Here is an 11,773-nt window from a genome sequence, read left to right as displayed (position 1 = left end):
GTGTGTGGGCGTATGTAGTGTGTGTGAGTTGTTGGGGTTTCGGTGTAAGTATGTGAGAGTGCAGGGTAGAGCCCAGTGTTTGTGCATTAAGTTAATATAGGTATTCTGGGTAGCCATTTGAAAAGCTATTTAGCAGTCTTATTTCGCAGTCTTATGGCTTGGGGGTAGAAGATGTTCAGGGTCCTCTTGGTTCCAGATTTGGTGCGCTCTTACCACTTGCTGTGCGGTAGCAGAGAGAACAGTCTATGGCATTGGGTGGCTGGAGTCTTTGACAAAAAATGTCTTCCTCTGACACCGCCAGGTATAGAGGTCCTGGATGGCAGGGAGCTAGGCCCCATTGATGTATTTGCCTTGGGTCGGGTGCCTTGCAGTTGCCGTACCAAGCGGTGATGCAGCCAGTCAAGATGCTCTGAAGATCTGAGGGCTCATGCCGAATCTTTTCAGCCTCCTGAGGGGGAAGAGGTGCTGTCGTGCCCTATTCACAACTGTGTGGGTTTGTGTGGACCATGTTAATTAATTCCTTAGTGATGTGGACACTGGGAAAATTGAAGTTCTCGACACGCTCCACTACAGCCCCATTGATGTGGATGGGGGCGTGCTCACCCTTCTGTTTCCTGTCGTCCACGATCAACTTCTTTGTTTTACTGATGTTGAGGGAGAGGTTGTTGTCCTGGCACCACACTTCTAGGTCACTGAACACCTCCCTATAGGCTGCCTCATCATCGTTGGTGATCAATCCTACCACCGATGTGTAATCAGCAAACTTGATATTGGTGTTGGAGTTGTGCATGGCCACGCAGTCATGGGTGAACAGGGAGTACAGGAGGTGACAAAGCACACACCCCTGTGGGGCCCCTGTGTTGATGGTCAGTGTGGCAGATGTGTTATTGCCTACCCTCACCACCTGGGAGCGGTCAGTCAGGAAGTCTAGGATCTAGTTGCAGAGGGAGGTGTTCAGTCCCAGGGTCCTGAGTTTGGTGATGAGCTTGAAGGGGACTATGGTGTTGAATGCTGAGCTGTAGTCCATGAACAGCATTCTTACATAGGCATTCCTTTTGTCCAGGTGGGTGAGGGCAGTGTGGAGTGAAATAGAGATTGCCTAATCTGTGGATCTGTTTTGGCGATATGTGAATTGTAGTGGGTCCAGGGTATCTGGGATGGTGATGTTGATATGAGCAATGACCAGTTTTTAAAGCATTTCATGGCTATAGATGTGAGTGCTACGGGGCGCTAGTCATTTATGCAGGTTACTGTGGCATTCTTGGGCACGGGGACTATGGTGGTCTGCTTGAAAAAAGTTGGTATTTCATACCGGGTCAGGGATAAATTGAAAATGTCAGTGAAGACACTTTCCAGTTGGCCCCACGGCCTTGCGAATGTTAACCTGTTTTTAGGTCTTACTCACATCGGATACAGAGCGCGAGATCACACAGACATCCAGAACGGGTGGTGCTCTCATGCATGGTTTGCTGTTGCTTGCCTCGAAGCGAGCATAGAAGGAATTTAGCTTGTCTGGTAGGCTTGCGTCGCTGGGCAGCTCGCGGCTGGGTTTCCCTTTGTAATCTGTGATAGTTTGCAAGCGCTGCCACATCCGTCAAGCATCAGAGCTGGCGTAGTAGGAGAAATACCACCTCTGAATGTTCATTTTCTTGTTTGCTTATGGCCCTATACAGCTTGTTGAGTGCTGTCTTAGTGACAGCAACGGTTTGTGGTTGCAAATAGAGAGCTTCAAAAAATACAGATGAAAACTATTTTTGTAAATACTATTTTCTGCAGTTTATCATGAGGTTTTCTAACTCAGGTGAGCAAAAACTTGAGACTTCCTTAACATTAGAGATCGCACAGCAGCTGTTGTTAACAAAGAGACACACCCCTCCTCCCTTTGTCTTACCCGAGTCTGCCATCCGTTTTTGACAATAGCATTTTATATGCAGTTTCAATGTATACTCTCCCATATCATGTCGTAATGTTTTGTCACAAAGGAAAAAAAGCACATGGCTATCTGGTTTTACGTTTCCAAATAGCCTATAATAATATTATCATCAATGCAAAATAGGCTACTTATTTAATTCCAAACTAAACCGAGACAGCAATCTTGAAGTAATTTTGAAGTTGATTAGCTTCCAACATCGCAATGTAAAATAATCAGAATGATAATTAAATAATATTCCCTGCCAAATATTCTTATTTGCCGGTGTAACCTACAACATTATTCCAATTTAATATGCTGCTTCAATGTATTCACTCCCATATCAGCTAAAAATAGAATGTCATCATGTTTTGGTCACAGAGAAAAAGCACATATCCCGCAGCTGTTTTTATCAATAGCCCAGAATCAATAGTTATTACTTCTAAACACAATACATTTTGGAGGGGATTCTAATAAGGCTACAATGTTGTTTTGTTTATTGTTTGAATGGTTTCTGAGATTATATTGGCTTATCAATGCAAAGTAGGTTACTTGGAATCATACCCTATAGATTAGGTCAATATACCAAGCTACCTGCATTGCCTAGACAACACTGACCCCATGGCTACGCAAGGAGTGATACGGCGCATTACAATTTTGATGTGGCACGGGAGTATGTAGAATGTCAGAGCGCACTAGAAGGATGAAAAACAACACTGCGACACTGCGCTAAGCGCTGTAGGGTCCGTCTCTTTAACTTCTTATGGCTGCAGGGGCAGTATTGAGTAGCTTGGATAAAAGGTGCCCATATCAAACGGCCTCGTACTCAATTCTTGGTCGTACAATATGCATATTATTATTACTATTGGATAGAAAACACTCTCAAGTTTCTAAAACCGTTTGAATTATATCTGTGAGTAAAACAGAACTCATTTTGCAGCAAACTTCCTGTCAGAAAGTGAAAAATCTGAACTCGAGGCTCTGTTCCAGGGCCTCCCTAATCGTTTGCTTGAATTCTATTAGTATACATGCACTTCATACGCCTTCCACTAGATGTCAATAGGCTGTGAGAGGTGAAATGGGGTCTCAAGCTCTTTCTATGGTCAAAAGAGACAGCTTGGAATGACAGGACCCCAATTTCCTCTGCTCAGGAAGACGCGGAAAGGACTTCCGCATTGGCTTCTGAAAAGCTTTTGTTATAGACGCCTAATATCTCCGGCTTTGATTTTATTTGATAAATGTGACAATATCATCGTAAAGTATGTTTTTTCAATATAGTTTAATTCTTGTCAATAGGGGGGCGCCATTTCGACTTTGTAAAAATTCGTTCCCAAATTAAACTGCCTCGTACTCAATTCTTGCTCGTACAATATGCATATTATTATTACTATTGGATAGAAAACACTCTCTAGTTTCTAAAACCGTTTGAATTATTTCTCTGAGTGAAACAGAACTCATTCTGCAGCACACTTCCTGTCAAGGAGTGAGATTTCTGAAATCGAGGTCTCTGTTCTCGGATCAGTTTATAAATTCCCATGTAAGCTATGGGGCTACATGCACTGCATACGCCTTCCTCTAGATGTCAGTAAGCGGTGAGAATTTGAATGGAGTGGATTGCACCATCTGGGGCACTATAAAAGCTTTTGGAACGGAAGGTCCGTTCTTTTCAACGGGGCGCCTGGCGCAGGAGGGACATCACAATGGCGTCCTGAAAAGCTTTCGTTTTAGCAGTTCTATATCTCCGGCTCTGATTTAATTAGATTTTTGTCTTAAAAACTTCATAAGGTAGTTAAACCTCTTGACACTAGGGGGGGGGGGCGCCATTTCGACTTTGTAAAAATTCGTTACCAAATTAAACTGCCTCGTACTCAATTCTTGCTCGTACAATATGCATATTAATATTACCATTAGGATAGAAAACACTCTCTAGTTTCTAAAACCGTTTGAATTATTTCTCTGAGTGAAACAGAACTCATTCTGCAGCACATTTCCTGTCAGGGAGTGAGATTTCAGAAATCGAGGTCCCTGTTCTGAGGTCAGTTTATAAGTCCCCATGTAAGCCATCGGGCTACATGCACTGCATACGCCTTCCTCTAGATGTCAGTAAGCGGGGAGAATTTGAATGGAGTGGATTGCGCAATCTGGGGCCCTATATAAGACCGTGGAACGGAAGTACCGTTCTTTTCAACGGGGCGCCTGGCGCAGCAGGGACGTCACAATGGCCTCCTGCAAAGCTTTCGTTTTAGCAGTTCTATATCTCCGGTCATGTTTTTATTCGTTATAGTTGTTAAAGACATCATAAGGTAGTTAATTTAAACCGATTTATAGCAGTTTATATCAGTTTATTGCGATTTTCTGGGATTTCTTTGTGACGCGCTATCAGGAGTTGGACACCTTTCCGGCACATAGCTAACGTTAGCGGCTATTTCGACAGGAGAAGAGGACATCTTTCAACCAAAAGACGATTGTTCTGGAGAAAGGACACCTTGCCCAAGATTCTGATGGAAGCTCAGCAAATAGTAAGCAGTCTTTATGCTGTTAATTCGTATTTATGTTGACAAATGTCAAATAATAATTCCGCCATGAATTTCGGTGCGGTCTCGCTTTAGCGCACGCTGTATTGCGCAGTAACGTTAATTTTAAAAATATAACACAGCGATTGCATTAAGAACTAATTTATCTTTCATTTGCTGTCCAATCTGTATTTTTTTGTCAAGTTTATGAATAGTTTTCGGTTAGATTAGGTGCCTCTCCAAGATGGCGCCGGACAGATTGCTTGAAGTTTTGGCCACTAATCACATTGTATAACCACGATTTGTGCCGCTAAATATGCACATTTTCGAACAAACTCTATATGCATTGTGTAATATGATGTTATAGGACTGTCATCTGAAGAATTCTGAGAAGGTTAGTGAAAAAATTAATATATTTTGGTGGTTTATACGTTATCGCTATTTTTGGCTTGAATCAATGCTGTTGTGATGTTTGCTATTGTGGTAAGCTAATATAACGCTATATTGTCTTTTCGCTGTAAAACACTTAGAAAATCTGAAATATTGGCTGGATTCACAAGATCTGTGTCTTTCATTTGCTGTACGCTGTGTATTTTTAAGAAATGTTTTATGATGAGTAATTAGGTAATACACGATGGTCTCTGTAGTTATTCTAGTCGCTTTGGTGAGAGTTGTGATGGTGGCTGCAATGGTAAACTATGATTTATACCTGAAATATGCACATTTTTCTAACAAAACATATGCTATACAATAAATATGTTATCAGACTGTCATCTGATGAAGTTGTTTCTTGGTTAGTGGCTATTTATATCTTAATTTGGTCGAATTTGTGATAGCTACTGATGCAGTAAAAAAATGGTGGAGTAAGAAAAGTGGTGTCTTTTGCTAACGTGGTTAGCTAATAGATTTACATATTGTGTCTTCCCTGTAAAACATTTTAAAAATCAGAAATGATGGCTGGATTCACAAGATGTGTATCTTTCATCTGGTGTCTTGGACTTGTGATTTAATGATATTTAGATGCTAGTATTTACTTGTGACGCTATGCTAGGCTATGCTAGTCAGCTTTTTTACTGATGGGGGTGCTCCCGGATCCGGGTTTGGGAGGAATTAGAGGTTAATTTAAACTGACTTATAGCAGTTTATATCAGTTTATTGCGATTTTCTGGAATTTCTTTGTCACACGCTATCGCTAGTTGGACACCTCTCCGGCACATGGCTAGCGTTAGCTGCTATTTCTACAGGAGAAGAGGACATCTTTCAACCAAAAGACGATTGTTCTGGAGAAAGGACACCTTGCCCAAGATTCTGATGGAAGCTCGTCAAATAGTAAGAAGTCTTTATGCTGTTAATTCGTATTTATGTTGACAAATGTTAAACAATAATTCCGCCATGAATTTCGGTGCGGTCTCGCTTTAGCGCACGCTGTATGCGCAGTAACGTTAATTTTAAAAATCTAACACAGCGGTTGCATTAACCTGTTTGGGCTGCAAGGGGCAGTATTGAGTAGCCAGATAAAAGGTGCCCATTTCAAACGGCCTCGTACTCAATTCTTGCTCGTACAATATGCATATTATTATTACTATTGGATAGAAAACACTATCTAGTTTCTAAAACTGTTTGAATTATTTCTCTGAGTGAAACAGAACTCATTCTGCAGCACATTTCCTGACCAGGAAGTGGAAAGTCTGAAATCGATGCTCTGTTCTTCTTCCTGCCTATAAATGGGCACGAGACCTATTAGTATACATGCACGTCATACACCTTCCCCTGGGTGTCAAGAGGCTGTGAGAGAAGAAATTAGGTGATTATCTTGGTCTGAGATGGAACACATCATCTTGGAATGACGTGTCCCCCATTTTCGGTACTCTGAAGAGCGCGAGGTGGACAGTGGGATTGCCTTTTGTTTAGCTGCCGTTATAGGCGACTATTATCTCCGGCTTTGATTTTATTTGATACATGTCACCATATCATCGTAAAGTATGTTTTTTCAATATAGTTTCATCAGATTATTGAAATTTTTTCGGGAGTTTTGCCGTGTTCCGTTCTCTTCCGTTTGTTGACATGGAGAGCTTTGTGCCACTAGGCTAGCGCGCTTGCTAAATGAAGAGGGAAAGTTGCCGTTCTAAATCCAAACAACGACTGTTCTGGACAAAGGACACCTTGTCCAACATTCTGATGGAAGATCAGCAAAAGTAAGAAACATTTTATGATGCTATTTCATATATCTGTCGTAGTCGTCGGCGCCCAAGTGTTTCTGGCTATTGTGCTAAGCTAATATAACGCTACATTTTTTTTTTGCTGTAAAACACTTAATAAATCGGAAATATTGGCTGGAATCACAAGATGCCTGTCTTTCATTTGCTGTACACTATGTATTTTTCAGAAATGTTTTATGATGAGTAATTAGGTATTTGACGTTGGTGCCTGTAATTATTATGGCTGCTTTCGGTGCAATTTCTGTTTGTAGCTGCAATGTAAACTATGATTTATACCTGAAATATGCACATTTTTCTAACAAAACATATGCTATACAATAAATATGTTATCAGACTGTCATCTGATGAAGTTGTTTCTTGGTTAGTGGCTATTTATATCTTTATTTGGTCGAATTTGTGATAGCTACTGATGGAGTAAAAAACTGGTGGAGTAAAAAAAGTGGTGTCTTTTGCTAACGTGGTTAGCTAATAGATTTACATATTGTGTCTTCCCTGTAAAACATTTTAAAAATCAGAAATGATGGCTGGATTCACAAGATGTGTATCTTTCATCTGGTGTCTTGGACTTGTGATTTAATGATATTTAGATGCTAGTATTTACTTGTGACGCTATGCTAGGCTATGCTAGTCAGCTTTTTTACTGATGGGGGTGCTCCCGGATCCGGGATTGGGAGGAATTAGAGGTTAATCAGATTATTGAATTTTTTTCGGGAGTTTTGGCGTGTTCCGTTCTTTGCGTTTGTTGACGATGGAGAGCTTCGCGCCACTTGGCAAGTTTTGCTTGCTCATTCGAGAGGGAAAAATGACATTCTAAATCCAAACAACGATTGTTCTGGACAAAGGACCACTTGTACAACATTCTGATGTGTAACGGCTTTCTTCCTAGGGTGAAGGAGAGGACCAAAATGCAGCGCGGCTAGTGTTCAACATGATTTAATAAAGAAGAGACAATAATGTGAACACTATACAAAATACAAAATAACAAATGTGAAAACCGAGACAGTCCTATCTGGTGCAGAACACAAAGAGAGAAGACAACCACCCACAATCCCCAACACAAAACAAGCCACCTATATATGATTCTCAATCAGGGACAACGATTGACAGCTGCCTCTGATTGAGAACCATATTAGGCTGAACACAGAAACAGACAAACTAGACACACAACATAGAATGCCCACCCAGCTCACGTCCTGACCAACACTAAAACAAGCAACACACATAAGAACTATGGTCAGGACGTGACAGTACCCCCCTCCTGAGGTGCGGACTCCGAACGCACCACTAAATCTCAAGGGGAGGGTCTGGGTGGGCATCTGTCCGCGGTGGCGGCTCCGGCGCAGGACGAGGACACCACTCCACCATTGTCTTTGTCCCCCTCCTTAGCGTCCTTTGAGTGGCGACCCTCGCCCCCGACCCTGGTCTAGGAACCTTCACAAAGGTCCCCCCTAGATAGAGGAGACAGCTCAGGACAGAGAGGTAGCTCAGGACAGAGAGGTAGCTCAGGACAGAGAGGTAGCTCAGGACAGAAAGGGGCAAATCCGGACTGAAGGGCAGCTCTGGACTGAAGGGCAGCTCCGGACTAATGGCAGCTCCGGGCTGAGGGGCAGCTCATGACTGGAGGGCAGCTCATGACTGGAGGGCAGCTCATGACTGGAGGGCAGCTCATGACTGGCGGGCAGCTCATGACTGGAAGGCAGCTCATGACTGGAAGGCAGCTCATGACTGGAAGGCAGCTCATGACTGGAAGGCAGCTCATGACTGGAAGGCTGCTCATGACTGGAGGGCAGCTCATGACTGGAAGGCAGCTCCTGACTGGAAGGCAGCTCCTGACTGACGGACGGCTCTAGCGGCTCCTGACTGACGAACGGCTCTGACGGCTCGGGACAGACGGGCGACTCTAACGGCTCGGGACAGACGGACGGCTCAGATGGCGCTGGGCAGACGGATGGCTCAGATGGCACTGGGCAGACGGATGGCTCAGATGGCGCTGGGCAGACGGATGGCTCAGATGGCGCTGGGCAGGCGGATGGCTCAGATGGCGCTGGGCAGACGGATGGCTCAGATGGCGCTGGGCAGACGGATGGCTCAGATGGCGCTGGGCAGACGGATGGCTCAGACGGCGCTGGGCAGACGGATGGCTCAGACGGCGCTGGGCAGACGGATGGCTCAGACGGCGCTGGGCAGACGGATGGCTCAGACGGCGCTGGGCAGACGGATGGCTCAGACGGCGCTGGGCAGACGGATGGCTCAGACGGCGCTGGGCAGACGACCGACTCTGACCTGCTGAGGCGCACAGTAGGCCTGGTGCGTGGTGCCGGAACTGGTGGTACCGGACTGGAGACACGCACCTCAAGGCTAGTGCGGGGAGCAGGAACAGGGCACACTGGAATCTCGAGGCGCACTATAGGCCTGGTGCGTGGTACCGGAACTGGTGGTACCGGGCTGAGGGCACGCACCTCAGGGCGAGTGCGGGGAGAAGGAACAGTGCGTACAGGACTCTGGAGACGCACAGGAGGCTTGATGCGTGGTGCCGGAACTGGAGGTACTGGGCTGGGGCGGGAAGGTGGCGCCGGACCGTGCAGGCATACTGGCTCCCTTGAGCACCGAGCCTGTCCAACCTTACCTGGTTGTATGCTTCCCGTAGCCCGACCAGTGCGGGGAGGTGGAATAACCCGCACTGGGCTGTGTTGGCGAACCGGGGACACCATGCGTAAGGCTGGTGCCATGTATGCCGGCCCGAGGAGACGCACTGGAGACCAGACGCGTTGAGCCGGCTTCATGGCACCTGGCTCAATGCCCAATCTAGCCCTACCAGTGCGGGGAGGTGGAATAACCCGCACCGGGCTAAGCACACGTACAGGAGACACTGTGCGCTCTTCCGCATAACACGGTGTCTGCCCGTACTCCCGCTCTCCACGGTAATCACACACCTCAGGGCGAGTACCGTGTATACTACGCCAAACCAACATCTCTCTCTCTTCGCTTTCCTCCAATATCACCAACAACTCATCAAATGTCTCATAATCTCCCATCCTTTCACTTTCCTCCAATCTGTCCAATAACTCCTCCACATTCTCCGACTCGTACCTCAATTTAGCCAACTGCTCCTTATGGTAAGCACGGGGAACTGGCTCAAGTCTCCCACTTGACCCAGCCACACTCCCCGTGTTCCCCCCCAAGAAATTTTTGGGGGAGCCTCTCGGGCTTCCAGCCACTCTGCCTTGCTAGCTCCTGCTGCTGCTGCTGCTGCCGCTGCTTCCCGTAGCCACGCTGCTTGGTCCGAGTTTGGTGGGTGGTTCTGTAACGGCTTTCTTCCTGGGGTGAAGGAGAGGACCAAAATGCAGCGCGGCTAGTGTTCAACATGATTTAATAAAGAAGAGACAATAACGTGAACACTATACAAAATACAAAATAACAAATGTGAAAACCGAGACAGTCCTATCTGGTGCAGAACACAAAGACAGAAGACAACCACCCACAATCCCCAACACAAAACAAGCCACCTATATATGATTCTCAATCAGCGACAACGATTGACAGCTGCCTCTGATTGAGAACCATATTAGGCTGAACACAGAAACAGACAAACTAGACACACAACATAGAATGCCCACCCAGCTCACGTCCTGACCAACACTAAAACAAGCAACACACATAAGAACTATGGTCAGGACGTGACATGATGGATGATCAGCAAAAGTAGGACCCATTTATGATGTTATTTCCTATTTCTGTCGAAAATGTGTCGTTGTGTTTTCCGCTTTGATTTTGGGCGCTCTCTCGCAATAACGTAAGCTGGATGTCGTACTGAAGTTATTTTTAGAATTCTAACACGCGATTGCATTAAGAACTAAGCTATCTTTAATTTGCTGTCCAACATGTATTTTTTAGTAAAGTTTATGAATAGTTATTTGATTAGATTAGGTGCCTCTCCAAGATTTCTCTGGACATTTTATTGCATTTTGCCTACGTATTCACATTGTATAACCACGATTTGTGCCGCTAGATATGCACATTTTCGAACAAACAATATATGTATTGTGTAATATGATGTTATAGGACTGTCATCTGATGAATTTTGAGAAGGTTAGTGAAAAAATTAATATCTTTTGCTGGTTTATTCGTTATCGCTACTGTTGGCTTGAATCAATGCGGTTGTGTGGTTGGCTATTGTAGTAAGCTAATATAATGCTATATTGTGTTTTCGCTGTAAAACACTTAAAGAATCGGAAATATTGGCTGGATTCACAAGATGTTTGTCTTTCATTTGCTGTACAACATGTATTTTTCAGAAATGTTTTATGATGAGTATTTAAGTATTTCAGTTTGGTCTCTGTAATTGTTCTAGCTGCTTCGGTGCTATTTCCGATTGTAGCTGCAATGTAAAACTATGATTTATACCTCAAATATGCACATTTTTCGAACAAAACATAGATTTATTGTATAACATGTTATAAGACTGTCATCTGATGAAGTTGTTTCTTGGTTAGTTTGGTTGGTTCTTGGTTAGTTAGGTTGGTTTTGTGCACGCTACCTGTGCTGTGAAAAATGTCTGTGCTTTTTTGTATTTGGTGGTGAGCTAACATAAATATACGTGGTGTTTTCGCTGTAAAACATTTTAAAAATCGGACATGTTGGCTGGATTCACAAGATGTGTATCTTTCATTTGCTGTATTGGACTTGTTAATGTGTGAAAGTTAAATATTTCTAAAAAATATATTTTGAATTTCGCGCCCTGCACTTGGCCTGGCTGTTGTCATATTGTGCCCGACATCGGGCTTGCAGCCCAAAGAAGTTTTAAATAGCCCTTTACAAACAGTCCATACTGCAGTTCGTTGATGATCCATTGACCAACCACCACCCGTCCTCGTCTCGATCGAGTCACCCTCCAGGCTTCATGTACAATAGAGAGCCAGCTCCTCTTGTGTTATTTCCCAGTTTGACCAATTTCCCAACAACAAATATGTACTTTTGCTATTTGTTACGTAGTCATTTCAGTCATTTGATCTGATTGCAAAACATTTCCAAATTCCACGGTTTTTAAGATGAGCTCCAACCAATATAATGGTCCATAGTTGTTTGATATACTCATTTTCAATCAGCATTTGAACACTTGTCTTAACATTTCT

Source organism: Salvelinus namaycush, chromosome 13, assembly GCF_016432855.1.
Source record: "Salvelinus namaycush isolate Seneca chromosome 13, SaNama_1.0, whole genome shotgun sequence".
NCBI lineage: Eukaryota > Metazoa > Chordata > Actinopteri > Salmoniformes > Salmonidae > Salvelinus > Salvelinus namaycush.
The sequence above is the reverse complement of the archived record's forward strand: the minus strand, read 5'-3'. Positions refer to the sequence as shown.